Here is a 15447-nt window from a genome sequence, read left to right on the forward strand (position 1 = left end):
CTAATTAGACAGAACTTTCAGTCCTCTTTCACCCCCCACAACCCCAACCTCTGGGGAGGGGAGAGGGGTTGGAGGTTGAATCAGTCACCAATGATCAATTATTTATTCAATAATTCCTACATAATGAAGCCTCCATAAAAATCCAAAAGAAGGAGTTCAGAGAGCTTCCAGGTTGGTGAACAGGTGGCAATTCTGAGACAGCAATTCCCCAGAGTGGACACAGAAGCTCCACACCCTCCCCATACTTGCCCTGTGCACCCCTTCCCTCTGGCTGTTCCTGGGTTATATTCGTTCATAATAAATTGGTAAACATAGGGATTATAGGAGTTCCCAGTATGGCTGAGAGGGTTAAGGACCTGACATAGTCTCCATGAGGATGTGGGTTCGATCCCTGGCCTTGATCAGTGGGTCAGGGATGTAGCATGGTTGTGAGCTGTGGTGTAGGTCATGGATGTGGCTCAGATCCCACATTGCTGTGGCTGTGGTTGTAGGCCAGCAGCTGCAGCTCCAATTCAAACCCTAGCCTGGGAACTTCCCTATGCCTCAGGTGTGGCCCTAAAAAAAAAAAAAAACTTCTCAGTGGATAGAGCTAGGAAATATTTGCTCATTTGTTCATTTTCTGATCATTGCAAGTTCCAACTCATGACTGAGTATCAACTCAAATTAAAGACGACAGGGTTTTACCTAACATGATCAAAATTACATCTGTATTTTCTTTCTCTCATGTTGGAAATCCAACATAATTCCTCATTCACTTTACCCTGTAACCAACTCACAAGAGTTTTAGAATAATAATTTCAACACAATAACCAATAATATGATTCCTGAAAACTGTTTAAGTGTTTTTAAAGTTTGTCTCCTGGTTTGGTTATATCCCACTAGGGGCATACAGTCAGCCCTTGGTATCTGCAGGATCCACATCCATCCAGGAGTCCATCAACACCACATGGAAAATATTTGGGGAAAGGAATATGAATTTGCCACATACCAGCAACTAGTTACATAGCATTACATTGTATTAGGTACTATAAGTAATCTAGAAATAATTTAAGGTATATAGGAGGATATGCATAGGCTATATGCAAAACTTGCCACTCTATCTAAAGAACTTGAACATCTGCAGATTTTGGTATCAGGGGTCCTGGAACCAATCTGTCGCCAATACCAAGGGACAACTGTATAGTCACACTACTGTCACTTGGAATAGTTCCTCTCTGTGTGGTTATACTATCAACTCAACAGGCACAGGTTTATTTGTTTCATTTCGCTTTTTAAGAATAATCTTTTAAGGCGTTCCCTTCATGGCTCAGCGGTTAACGAACCTGACTAGGATCCATGCGGATGCAGGTTTGATCCTTGGCCTTGCTCAGTGGGTTAAGGATCTGGCATGGCTATGAGTTGTGGTGTAGGTCACAGATGTGGCTCAGATCCCAAGTTGCTGTGGCTGTGGTGTAGGCTAGCAGCTGTAGCTCCAATTCAACCCTAGCCTGGGACCTTCCATATGCCGTAAGTGGGGCCCTAAAAAGCAAAAGCAAAAAAAAAGAATAATTTTTTAAGAAAGATTTTTTTCTTCCAGGTTTATTGAGATATAATTGACACACAGTAGCACTGTATAAGTTTAAGGTATACAGCATAATGATGTGACTTGCATACATCATGAAATGATTACAATAAGTTTAGTGAACGTCCATCATCTCATACAGATACATTAAAAAAAAAAAAATAGCCAAGAGAGTTACCACTGTGGTGCAGGGGGTTAAGGATCTTGTATTGTCACTGCTGTGGCTCTGGTTACTGCTGTGGTGCAGGTTTGATCACTGCCAGGAATTTCCAGGTGCTATGGCCAAAAAAACAAATTAAAATTTTAAAGATGGAAAAAATTATTTTTTTCTTGTGATTAAAAACACTTAGGATTTACTCTCTTCTCAACTTTCATATATAAGGACAGCAGTGACTTCTTCGATTTTTTTTTATAGCCACACCCACAGCATATGAAGGTTTCCAGGCTAGGGGTTCAATAGGAGCTGAAATACAAACCCGACTAGCATCCATGAGGACGTGTGTTCAATCCCTGGCCTCGCCCAGTGGGTTAAGGATTTGGTGTTGCCGTGAGCTGTGGTGTAGGTCGCAGACGCAGCTCAGATCCTGCATTGCTGTGGCTGTGGCATAGGCTGGCAGCTGCAGCTCTGATTTGAACCCTAGCCTGGGAACCTCCATATGTTGAGGGAGTGGCCCTAAAAAAACAAAAAAAAAAAACAAAAAAAAAAAACTTCACTTTCCACCTTGTTCTCACTCTCCTTCACTCCATATCCAGCTTTTATTCCCAACTGATGACCCCAGCTGACCAACAGTGGCCCAGGTCACCACAGATGCTCAGCAGCAGACCCAGAGGAAACAGCTTCCCATAGACCTCCCACAGCTTCTCTGTGGTTCCATTTCAACAGCTGGACCAATCTGGTGTCTCAGATGGGCTAGCGAACTTCTCCGATGTTCTAACTCCCCTTCTGGTCACTGTCTTTCCCAGCTCCTTCCACAATTGTGCAAAGTGAATAACTATCATAAAGCCTCCATCCCAAAACCTCAAAGTGATTCTGCTCGCCAACTGAATCCTGACACAATAATCTTTTTTGTTGTTGCTTACCCTTTTATTGTTTAATTCAATCAATCATATATAGGTATACATATTTTTTCTTCCTTTCCTACAGTAGCATATTATACACACTTTTCTTACCTTGCCCTCTTTTAGTAACAGCTTTGTTGAGAAATGTTATATATTGTACAGTTCATTCATTTGAGTGTGCAATTCAATGGTTTTTAGTATTACTCGGAGTTGTGTAATCATCACCAGTAAATTTTAGAACATTTTCATCACCCCCCCAAAAAAAAACCCATACCTATAGCTCTCACTCCCCTCCCATCTTCCTATCCCCCCAGCAACCCCAGGCAACCACTAATCTACTTTGTGACTCTAGAGATTTGCCTGTGCTTGACACCCACCCTGCTTTGGTCATAGAACCACTCATCTCAGCCATCTCCCTGTGGTAGTATGAGCTCTTATTCGTTTTGCAGCCTCAGAGTCCTCTAGTGTGTGGCTTATTCAACCAGTTCCTGCTGATGGATATTTGTCCTGTTTTTGGTCTTTTGCTACTACAACAGAGTTGCAGTGAGTGGCCTCATACAAGGATCTTTCAGCATTTTTACCATCACATCTATAGGATCTATTCTTAGAAGTAGATTTCTTTTTTTTTTTTTTTTGTCTTTTTGCCATTTCTTGGGCCGCTCTCGCGGCATATGGAGGTTCCCAGGCTAGGGGTCGAATCGGAGCTGTAGCCACTGGCCTACGCCAGAGCCACAGCAACGCGGGATCCGAGCCGCGTCTGCAACCTACACCACAGCTCACGGCAACGCCGGATCTTTAACCCACTGAGCAAGGGCAGGGATCGAACCCGCAACCTCATGGTTCCTAGTCGGATTCGTTAACCACTGCGCCACCACGGGAACTCCAGAAGTAGATTTCTGGGTCAAAGATGTAGATTTCTAGATTTTGCTAGTTATTGCCACATGCCCTATGTAGGCTCTATACTGTTTCACACTCCCATCAGCAATGTATAAAACAGGTTAAGGATCCGGCATTGCTGCAGCTGGGGCTCGAATTTGATTCCACATGCTACTGGTGCAACCAAAAAAAAAAAACAAGGAAAAGAAAAGAAAAGAACTTCTTTCTTCGCAGCCTCCCCAAAAGAACTTGATGACAAACTTGGATATTTGCCAATCTGATAGGTGAGAAGTGCTAGCTCGGTGTAATTTTAATTCGCATCGCTATCATTATGGGCAAAGTTGGTTATCTTTATGTTTGAAAAAAACATTTTTTCAAGCAAAAAAAAAAAAAACTGTTCTTATCTCTAGTTCATTTTTATGATTGCTGGACTTAAGAGAATTTTTTTCTTCTTATGACCGCACCCGAGGCATATGGACGTTCCCAGGCTAGGGGTCAAATTGGAACTGCAGTTGCTAGCCTACATCACAGCCACAGCAATGAGGGATCTGAGCCACATCTGCAACCTACACCACAGCTCATGGCAACTTGAGATCCTTAACCCACTGAGCAAGGTCAGGGATCTAATCCACATCCTTATGGATACTAGCTGGGTTCATAACCTGCTGAGCCAAAAAGGGAACACCCCTTAAGAGAATTTTAAAACAACTTTTAAATAAGACTTATTTCTTATCTTAATAATGTTTGTTCATCGCTAGAGAAAATTTAAAATGCAGACAAGGATGGTAACCTAGTAGTTAAGGACTCAGTGTTTTTACTGCCATGGCTAGGGTTACTGCTGGGGCTAGGGTTCGATCCCTGGCCCAGGAACTTTGGTATGCTGTGGGCATAGCCAAAGGAAAAAAAAATACAGACAAGGGAAAAAAATACCCACAATTCATCTACCCAAAGATGCCACTGGCAATGACTTGCTATTTATATTATGTTAGCCCCTTTCTAATAAAAGAAAAAAGATGCACACACATGCACATAAGCACACACAGTGGTAAATTATTGGTTATCTTGTGCCAGTACTTGGTAGCCAGAGGTTGCACTGGTTTCCTCTCTACTTGGAGAATTAGCCCTGTGAGGGTGGAGAGGGTGGGAGTGTCTGGAAAAGGGAGGAAGAGAGTGATAGAAGGTCCTGGGCAAGTGGGGTCAGGAGTCACCAGTGTGCAGCCCCTGGAGAGGACCCTGCACTAAGTGTGCTGTTTGATTGCCAGTGGGAAGGAGCATGCTAACATTGCTCCCCCACGGCAGAAGGGTGGGTGGAGGAGCAGGAGCACAGGCACAGAACTGAGCTCCAGTCCAGTTCTAAACCGTCCAGCCCTGTGACCCTACACAAGTCTCTCTCTCTCTTCATAAGGAAATACGCATGGATGATCTTTTAGGTCTCTGCCCACAAAAGCATTATATTAAGAAGGGATGAACAATCCGTCAGAGGAAGAAATTCTGATTAACGACCAAAGGGAGAAAGGGATGGATATTTTTCAGGTGTCTGAGCGTCCCCTAAACTCACGAACCTTAGACTCCCACCCACACTTCCTGGCACTGTGTACGCAGGTCTACTGGAGTGAGTCCCAGCTCTGCGTCTGGGAAAATCACTACATCTCAATTTCTTCCTTCAATTTCTTCTTCTGTGGAGGAGACCTTTTCAGAGGGTCATTTGAAAATGCCTAGAGCAATCCCCCCAGGGGCACACAGTGAATGGTAATTGTTATCTTGCTCTCCTCGTGCCCCTTGGACTGTTCCATTGAGTCTTCTCACAACCCTACGATGCAAGTGCTAGCATATCTAAGCTCCATTTTACAGAGGAGATAAGTGAAGTTCAGAGAGGTTATGACTCGCCCAGAGACGCACCGCAAGCAGGAGAGAGTTCAAAGTGAAATCCAGCGGTTCTTCTCCAAGGGCGAGCTCTGCGGTCTCCAGAGCACGGGGTGTCTCACCCAGTGCTGCATTTCGGATGGGGCTGCAGCCGCCGATGAGGCCCGAGAACGGCTTTCGGGCCAGCGTCTACTGGGACACCCCAACTTTAGAGAGCAACTCTGTCGTCAGCAAGGAAAGTTACTTGAGGGAAACCCAGCGCATGCGATTACGCCGAGTACACCGCAGCGGAGGAGGCCCACAAGTGCATTATAGAGCGATTGGCGGAGGAGTTTGTCGAAGTTGCTCCTCCTCCCGGAACTCTGCCGGGAGTGGGCGGAGCCGGTTTGGCTCGACTGCAGTTCCTGTGGTCTACTCGCGGGGGAGCCAGAGCCAGTGAAGAACCGCAGGCGCTAAGTACCTAATTCTCTCAAGTGTGCACACAAGCAATCTGTACCCATCACTAGCAGGTCGAAGGGCAGAGGGCCTCCAGGAGAGACTGGAGGATACAGAGTGTTGCCTGACCTGAGGTTGGCTAAGTCCTCTGGTGAAGGAAGAGGCTTTCCCTGCTGGATCCTCCACTCTGTGCTTCCTGCTGCTCTGAGGCTTTCTGTAGAATTACCGGTGCAGGTCCTTGAACTCCAGGCTAAGGACCTGGGTGAGGGCTGGGTGAGGGAGAAAGAGTTGTGGAGGGGATGTTAGTAATGTGGGGTTAACTGCCAGGTTAATCCCCACTCCAAAGAACCCCCCCTACTTCGCCAAGAACCTCCCGAGGGCCTCAGGCCCTTCCAAACCTGAGGGGAAAGAGAGAATAACTTTATTCACACAATGTTTGGGAATTATCATTGATTCCTGTCATAGTAGTGCTTTTTTCAGGGCTGCACCTGCAGCATATGGAAGTTCCCAAGCTAGGGGGTCAAATCGGAGCTGCAGCTGCCTGCCTACCCACAGCCATGCTGGATCTGAGCTTCAGCTGCTACCCATACCACAGCTCAAGGCAACACCCTATCCATAACCCATGGAGCAAGGCCAGATGGAAACTGCATCCTCATGGAGACCAGTCGGGTTTGTTACTGCTGAGCCACAATGGGAACTCCAGTAAAATGCATTTAAAAAAAAATGTAAAATGGGAGTTCCCATTGTGGTGCAGTGGAAATGAATCTGTCGTGTATCCATGAGGATGAGGGTTCAATCCCTGGCCTCGCTCAGTGGGTTGAGGATGAGGATCCGGTGTTGCGGTGAGCTGTGGTGTAGGCTGCAGACACCACTCAGACCCTACATTGCTGTGGCTGTGGCATAGGCTGGCAGCTGTAGTTCCCATTCGACCCCTAGCCTGGGAACCTCCATATGCCATGGGTGCAGCCCTTAAAAGAAAGCAAAAATAAAAATAAATGTAGAATGGGGGGGATCCTCTGTGGCCCAGTGGGTTAAGGAGCCATTGTCCTAGCAGCTGTGGGAATTTCCAGAAAGCCAAATAAATAAATAAATAATATAAAAATAAAAAATGTAGAAGTCAAATGCTTAACCCTAAAGAACTTCTAAAGGCCTAATTTCTTTTTCTTTCTTCTTTTTTTTTTTTGCTTTTTAGGGCTGCATTTGCAGCATATGGAAGTTCCCAGGCTAGGAGTTCAATTGGAGCTGCAGCTGCCAGCCTATGCCACAGCCAGAGCAACACCAGATCCGAGCCACATCTGCCACCTACACCACAGTTCTCAGCAATGCCAGATCTTTAACCCATTGAGCAAGTCCAGAGATCAAACCCACATCCTCACATATACTTGTCTGGTTCATTTCTGCTGAGCCTTTAGGAACTCCTAAAGGCTTAATTTCTGAAAGAGGTGTCTGCCTATAAAAGGGATGGGGCAGGATGACCTGGCATTCCTGGGTTGGTAAGTGAGGCAGCTTCGTGTGGTCTGGGCCCCAGGGAAGGGGCAGGGGCTAGCCTGCTGTGAAGGCCCAGTCTACCTGGACAGTGGGATCCAGATCCTAGGCCTCTGTGTGGAGGCCGCCCAAAGCCTAGGGCTCTGCCAGCCCAGCCAGAGTGCCACAATATGTGAAGCAGGAGGCTGCAGGGAGAGATGAAGCACAGCAAAGAGAAAAGGAAAAGGCTCTTAAGAGGCTTGGAAGATGGAACTAGACAAGATCTTCATTCTCCAGGCCTCAGGTACCTCATCTAAAAGGTGATGCCAAGGGCTACTGTGAGAATACTACTTAATGCAAAGGCTAGGCAGGACACCTCCTCTGTGGAGGCTTCCCAGATTGCCCCAGATCCAAAATCCCGGGAATTCCCAGGGCCCATAGTCTAGCCTTTGTTGCTCGTCCTGGCCTCGATGGGGATAACTGTTTAAAGCTACTGTCCCCGATGACACTGCTATCCCCACTCCAAATCCTGCCAGTCTGTGAACTTTGAAAGGTATGCATGGTGAATTCATTCAAAAATGAGGCCTGATAATACCCTAAAAAATGATACCAAAGTTAATCTAAAAAAAATAAACATGTACAAACAGTAAAGTTATGGAAATGAAAGCAGTGGAGGGGGAAATGGGACCAGGTATTGAAAAAACTTGACAAGAGCTATCAGAAATATTTTCTTTTCTTTTTTTTTTTTTTGGCTACACCTGCAGCATATGGAAGTTCCCAGGCCAGGGACAGAACCCATGCCTAGCAGTGACTCTAGCCACCGCAATGACAATGTCAGGTCCCTAACTCACTGTGCCACAAAGGAACTCCCAATGATTTTTCATGTACATATACATTATGCTCAACAACTCCATCCCTAAGAATCTACACCACAGAAGTAACAGCAGTGAGAGGGCAGAGATAAATGTGCAAGGATGTCGGCTGCAGTATTATCTGTAACTATAGCAAAGAACTGGAACCCACCCAAGAGTCCATCAAGAGAGGATGGTGAAATAAATTGAGGTGCAGCCACACAATGCAATGCTAAGCAGCTGTAAAAAGAACTGAGTGGGTCTGTGGATGCTGAGGTAGGAAGACTTTCCAAAAGATAGCAAGATGCAGAATGGGAACTATAGGGTGAGTCCACTTTTTAAAAACATTCTCCCACCACTGCCTTCAAGCCTTGATTTATTGACTTTCCCTTCCCTGTCCCAGGCTGGCAATCCAGCACATCCTTTGCTATGTAGTCCCTTTAGGATATTAACAGTCTAGTCCAACCCAATTTAAATTCCAAACTCTTTACATCTTCAAAGTACATATGGCACAGATACATACCAGGCTTGTCCTTTTAACTCATTTGTCACAACAGCCATTTGAAATAGGTACTATGTTTACCATTCCCATTTTACAGATGAGGACATTGCGGTATAGAGAGAAATTAAACAATTTCCCCAGAGTCACACAGATGAATTGCAGAGTCAGAGTCTTTGATTCCAGAAGATAGTTGCAAACTCCAACTCCTAGCCCAGGAACTTCCATATGCCATGGGTGCAGCCCTGAAGGAAAAAAAAATGTGTTTTTTTCCTTATGAATTTTCTTTTTCATAAATATTTTCCTTATGAAAATACTTTGCCCATTTTAAAATTTGTTTGCCTTTTTTTTTTCATACTGATTTCTGAAATGTGATTAAGGAGATTAGCTCTTTATCTGACATTATGTGACAAATAGTTTTCCTGGTGCGTATGGCCTCTTTTTCTTGGTTGTGCCTGAGGAACGTGGAGGTTCCCCGGGCCAGGGATCAAACCCGCATCACTGGAGTTCCTATTGTGGCTCAGTGGTTAACAAATCCGACTAGGAACCATGAGGTTTCGGGTTCAATCCCTGGCCTTGCTCAGTGGGTTAAGGATCGGGCGTTGCTGTGAGCTGTGGTGTAGGTTGCAGACGCGGCTCGGATCCCGCATTGCTGTGTCTCTAGCGTAGGCCGGCGGCTACAGCTCCGATTAGACCCCTAGCCTGGGAAACTCCCTATGCCGTGGGAGGCGGCCCAAGAAATGGCAAAAAGACAAAAATTTAAAAAATAAAATAAAAATAAAAACCCACATCACAGCTGCTACCTGAGCCACTACAGTGACAATGCTGGATCCTTAACCTGCTGTACCACAAGGGAACTCCATACACTACAGCCTTTCACTTGGTTGTTGTTGTGTTTTTTGGTGTTTTATTTATTTATTTTTTTTTTTGCTTTTTTACTGCATATGGAAGTTCCCAGGCGAGGGTCAAATAGGAGCTGTAGCCACCGGCCTATGCCACAGCCACAGCAACGCCAGATCTGAGCTTTGTCTGCGACCTACACCACAGCTCATGGCAACTCCGGATCCTTAACCCACTGAGTGAGGCCAGGGATTGAACCCAAAACCTCATGGTTACTAGTCGGATTCATTTCTGCTGCACCATGACGGGATCTCATGATGTGGTTTTTTATAATTCTCTCCACTCAGGTTTTTCAATTTTTTTGCATGTTTGAATTATCAATCTTTTGAGACCTCTGGGTTTTGTGTGGAGCATTCCTTTCCTTTTTCAGAATTTTCCTGCTTGTTCCAAATGTTTATTTTTCCAGAAGAAGATTAATATCATTTTCCAAAGCTCATTCCCCAAACCTATTGGTGTTTGAATTGAAATAGCTTTCAGCTGACAGACCCCATAAAGAAAATGCACAACTTTACAGCTGGAGGGCAGGGCTTGAAGTCACCTTGTTTAGGGGTCCTCTCTTCTGTAGGACATTGAGGCTTTCTGAGGGGGTGGCAGTGCCATAGAGAGGAGGCCCCAGCACTCCAGGTACCTATCGAGAGGGCGCCCAAGAGCCCAGCAAGGCTGTCCCTGGGAACCTGAGGTCTGGCCACCAGAGGCCCACAACTCCTAGACTTCCACTGAAGGATAAACTCCTCCTTGAAGGAAACATTCCTTAGAGGCCTAGGAGTGGGGCCAGATGTGCCCTCAAAGAGCTGATTCACAAGGCAGGAGATTTCACAGAGTGGCGCCTTGTTCAGGAGACCAAGCACAGCAATGCCTTTGCCAAGGACAATCCTATGGTCTCAACATCACAGCCTTGGGGAGAGGCAGGAACACGTTCTGGGAACCACAGATACAGGAGGCTGCTCTGAGCACAGGCCTTTGGGATTGCCTTCCAACCTAGCCAGTTTCCACTGGCTTCTCTCTGATCTGAGCATTCTTCACCCACTCCTTCCCCAGGCAGGACCCAAAGGACCCAAAGACCTTCCTGCAGTTGCCCAGGAAGCCTGAGTAGGCATTCATTTTTTCAGGGATAATTTACTGATGCTTATGATGTACCAGTCAGTGTTCTTGAGATATGGTAGAGAATAAAAGAGATCAAAATTCCTGCCCTCCTAAAGCTTGGGATGAAATAACCAGAGTTATTTCATTGAAATGAATACATGAAATGAACAATGAAAATAACCAGAGTGAATATGTAAATATGCTGGGAGATAAGTACACTGGAAGAAAACAGCAAAGGAAGAAGACTTGGGGGCTGAGGCAGAGGAACTGAGACATTACTGGGGAACATCCATTTGCCCTCCAGCCTGGTTTAGCAACAGGGAGTCCATGCAGGGCTGGCATGAAGCAGGAGGAGGGGTTTATTCCCCTGGCTCCCTCCCTGTGGGGTCACAGCTCTGGCCAGGTGGCCTTCTCCTGGGAGGCTCTCTTTCCTGGTTCCTGCAGCCACTTCTTTCCCTTTCCCTCAGGCCTGGGAGTAGCAAAGGTGCCCCTTGCTCCTGGGCCTGGGCACAGCACTCTCCCTTGGGGTTTTCTTACATCCCATCCACACCTTTGCAAACAGTCTGGAATAATCCTAATTTGAGTGCTGCATTCTGCTGGAACACTGAGAAAAGTGCCAGTGAGCAGACTGAATATCAGGCCATGCAGACATCCTAGGGAAGAGAGTCCCGGGCAGAGGGAACTTCCCATGCAAAGGACTAGAGATAGGATGGTAGGCTTGATCTTTCCAAAGAAAGGCTGGAGTGGAGCTGAGTGGGGGGGTGGGGGGCGAGCAGCAGGAAATGGCATCAGAGTGAAATGTGTTGGGAAGGGGGGGACACTGGAGTGCTTCAAACTGAGGAGTTATGTATCTTTAGCACTATCACCCTGCTGTGTTGAGAACAGATTGCAGGGGCCACGAGCAGAAATAGGGAGGCTATGAGGGGCTGTTGCAGTATCCCGAGGGAGAGACAATGTCCTCGGGTGGCAGTGGGGAACGAAGGAGCCGACGGGGTTTGCTAAAAGATTGGATGTGGAGTGTGAGAGAAAGGAGGCAAAGGTGCATCTAGGTAGGGTTTGAGCCTGTTGGATGTAGCAGGGCTGCTGGGTTTCTTGTGGCTTCCCTGTGTCTACTCAGCCTGCCCTCATATACCATCCCTCATATCCAGCCCCTGGGGCTGGATGCTGCAGACTCATCTTTCCTCTGGCGGGCCCAGAGGTCTACCAGCCTTGGCCAAGAGAGATCCTTGAGTCAGCCATAGCCCCTCTGTTTGGGGCCATCTCTCTGCTGGTCCCTGGTTCAGGGTCAAGAGTGGATTAAGTCCCTGGGGCACTGGGGGGGAGGCTAAGCCAGGTCCCCGGAGGCAGCCCCAGGGAGCGAGCTGACTGTTGCCGTGTTGGTGACCTGCTTTCTGGGGCACCTGCAGACCCACTCTCTTCAACCTGGGTTCTGTGGGTCAGCCAGACTGAATGCGACCTGCTTCTTCTTCTACCACTGGCTCGGCCGGCTTCCTCTCGGGCTCCGGCACTCAGTGGGGGCATCTGAGGTGAGAGTAAAGATCCTGCTCAGGGGTGGCCCAGCCTCCTTCCTCAGGGCCCTGAGCCTTTGCCCTTCCTGCTGGCTGTGGATTTTCTGAATCCTGGCTTGGAGGGCCTCCTCCCACAGCATCCTGTGGGGTCCCTTGGCTGGACTCTCCCTGCCCCAGCCCCTGAAGTCAGCTGAGCACCTTCTGGGCCAGCGGGGCCTGGACTCCACTGATAACAGCACCACCATCCAGCACTTTCCCTGAGCCATTTTCTTTTTTTTTTTTTTTTTTTTTTTTTTTTTTTTTTTTTTTTTTTGTCTTTTTGCTATTTCTTGGGCCGCTTCCGCGGCATATGGAGGTTCCCAGGGGCTAGGGGTCCAATCGGAGCTGTAGTCTCCGGCCTACGCCTGAGCCACAGCAACGCGAGATCCGAGCCGCGTCTGCAACCTACACCACAGCTTACAGCAACACCGGATCCTTAACCCACTGAGCAAGGGCAGGGACCAAACCCGCAACCTCATGGTTCCTAGTCGGATTCGTTAACCACTGCGCCATGAAGGGAACTCCTCCCTGAGCCATTTTCATGCTGAACTCTCCATAGGCCTATCTTCACAGGCCTGCTGGAGGACAGAGGGATGTTTAGAAGAGTGGGTTCTGGGATACAAACTCTGCCACTCACATGCACATGACCTTGGAGAGTCACTTAACTTCTCCAGGCCTCCACTTTCTCAGCTGACCTCCTGGTGTCCCTCATGCATTGGTGGCCCTTGTAAGGACTTTCTGAATAAGTCACTGCTTGCAATATGCTTAACACAGTGCCTCACCCACAGTATGTGCTCAGGAAAAGTCAGCTCTTTAAGTCATCCCCATCTCTGGATGAAGAAACCAAGGTTCACAGAAGAATGGAATCTGTCCAAGGCCTCAGGGCTGGGCAATGGTGGAACCAGAGTCCCCTGTGCGCTCCCCCGCAGGTGTCCTCTTCCCTGCCTCTGTGAGGCCAGCATGGAGTCGGTGTCAGCCCACAAATGGAGAAGCCAGGAGCTTACTCTCTGAGCACCCTCAAGGGGCGGGGAGACTCCTGTCATAAAGGGACATACAAAGATCGCATAAACACAAGCCACCAAAGGGCTGCCCATTATGGAGTCAAAAGCCACAGCGCTCTGGGAACAGCGTCCCTCCCTACATAAAGGAACCAGGAACCTCCGTGGCTGGGCGACACCTGGGTTCCTGGTACCTGACTGGCTCATTGAATCATAAAGGTCACAAGAAATGGTAACTATACAATCTGAATTTTTAAATATAGTCCAAGTTTCAAACATTCTGTCCCACTGTTGAAGAAACCATCATGGGCCCCAAAGAATCCAGTATCATGGCACCTAAATGACCTCTCACGGTCAGATGGTTCACACAAATTCATCTTTTACTTGTCCTGAGCTTGACTTGAGGAAACAGGGTCCCCATTATTGCAGGCACACAGCTGCCAGCTGCCCCAGCTTTGTGGGTGTGTGCACGTCCACACAGATGCTACACCACGGGAGGCTATGCTCCCTCAGGGCAGCTTTGCAACCTCAGCATCTTGCTACAGATTGCCTTTCATATTGACTCCTGCCAGGACTTTTGGTTTTGGTTTCTGAGAGCAGAAATGAGTCCTGTCCTTTCCCTCTGCAGCCCTCCAGACTCTCCTTCCTCCCCCCAACCCAACCCCCGTGTCTCTGTCCTTCGTTTCCTTTCACACCCTGGTGGAACATGGCCCCCTGGTCCCTGACTCTGTGGGAAAGGGTGAGAGAAGAAGAGAGGGAGGGGAGAGAGAAATGGGGAGAGTTGCCAGAGACCTTACTCTATGTCCAGGGCAGGGAAGCCACTCACAGTTAAATTGTGCACCGCACAACTCTAGGGGGCAGAGTCACCTCAATGTCACCAAAACTGCATCTTCCTGCACTCTTCAGGAAGATGGCAGTTAAGTATCCTGAGGAAAGGCATCTGTCTGAAGTGCTCCAAGTGGGATGAAAGGGCTGAGTGCATTTTGGCTCTGACCTCCAAGAAGCCCCAAGCCACTCCCGGTCCCACAAGCCATCACACCCTCAGGCCCTGTACTCTAATCTACTTGTCCCTCATTGATCAACTTCGAAGCTGGGCTAGAGCCTCAGTGAGAGATTCTGGTTCAAAAGAAGCTGGCCAATCACCTCTAGGGCCATTTGTGGGACACCAAGTAAGTCTCTTCCTTTCTTCCTCTGCAATATGCAGAGTGGACAAAATGATCTCTAAGGGGTTCTGTAGATTTAACATCTGAGTCTGTGCTGAGGGTGCCTGAGAGGCAGATGAGTTACAGTTGGGTTTGGCCCCAGAGTCCCCTTTTCACTGAGGGAAGAAGGCTATTGTTCCTCTGACTGAAAGCAGGCCTTAGAATGGATCCTTTTTTGTTGAAAGATGATGGTGGAGGCCCCACAAGGTCAGCCAGAGGAGCCGTGTGACCTATGCAGGTCCCCTAACCTCTCTAAACCCGTTTCCTTCCCCATGAAATAAGGGTGATACCTTGCAGGTGGCTGTGAGCATTTACGGGGATATTATATGCAAAGGCACTAGCACAGAGGGGGTGCTCAGAGAAGGGCAGAGCAAGGGGGGCCTGAGGAACTCAGGGGGGCCAGGCGCCAAGGTTCTGATGGCAGCAAAGCAGCCCTGCAAGGCCCAGGCCTGCCGCTGCCTGAGCTCAGGCTCTAGGACAGGAAACCTACCTGGTTTCCTCTGGGCCTGACAGCACCCCCTGCCCTTCCTCCCGCTGGGCTCCCCTCCCCTCTGTGTGCATGACCACACTTCCGGGAGGATGCAGAGGGCCTGCACGGCGCTGCAGGAACCCCAAAGAGCCCAAAGCCTCTAACCTGGCATGGAAGGCCCTCCCCTAATGCCCCCACCGCCCCTGCCTCTCCCCAGCCACCTAGAGTTACCTGAGACCCCCCCCCCAAAACAAGTCCCGCACTGTCACACCTCCATGCCTTTGTCCATGCGGTATCCCTCTGCATCACATGCCCTCCCTTCTCCCTGCCCCCCAAGAGAGCTAAATCCTGCTCATTGTTTAGAGTCCGGCTCAAATCTCACCTTCTCTGGGAAGCCTTTCCCCGTCTTTCCAGTAAAGAAAATAACCACCCTTCCTGTTGGCTCCCTCAGCCCAGGACTCACAGGCAGCAGTGCTGAGGCGCTGAGTCAATCACATGCCCACGGAGCCTCCGCGCGCCTATCTATCAAATGGAGGCAAGTCCCCGAGGGGGAAGGTGTTGGAAGAATTCAAGGAGAAGGGCGACATACAGCCCCTAACCACACTGTGGACACACAATCGGCGCCCAATAAACCCTACAT

The 15447-nt window shown here is 48.3% G+C and overlaps 1 protein-coding gene across 1 annotated transcript in view; it reads right to left on the reverse strand.

The window, feature by feature from the left end:
- Positions 1–15447, reverse strand: part of ANKDD1A (ankyrin repeat and death domain containing 1A) — a 90013-nt gene that overhangs the window by 53061 nt on the left and 21505 nt on the right. The window contains exons 3-4 of the mRNA XM_013992888.2: positions 5396–6063; positions 1740–1837 (exon numbers count right to left, since the gene is read on the reverse strand). The gene's annotated coding sequence lies outside the window, so the exon portion shown is untranslated. The remainder of the gene's footprint in view (positions 1–1739; positions 1838–5395; positions 6064–15447) is intronic.

Source organism: Sus scrofa, chromosome 1, assembly GCF_000003025.6.
Source record: "Sus scrofa isolate TJ Tabasco breed Duroc chromosome 1, Sscrofa11.1, whole genome shotgun sequence".
In the NCBI taxonomy this organism is placed as follows: Eukaryota; Metazoa; Chordata; class Mammalia; order Artiodactyla; family Suidae; genus Sus; species Sus scrofa.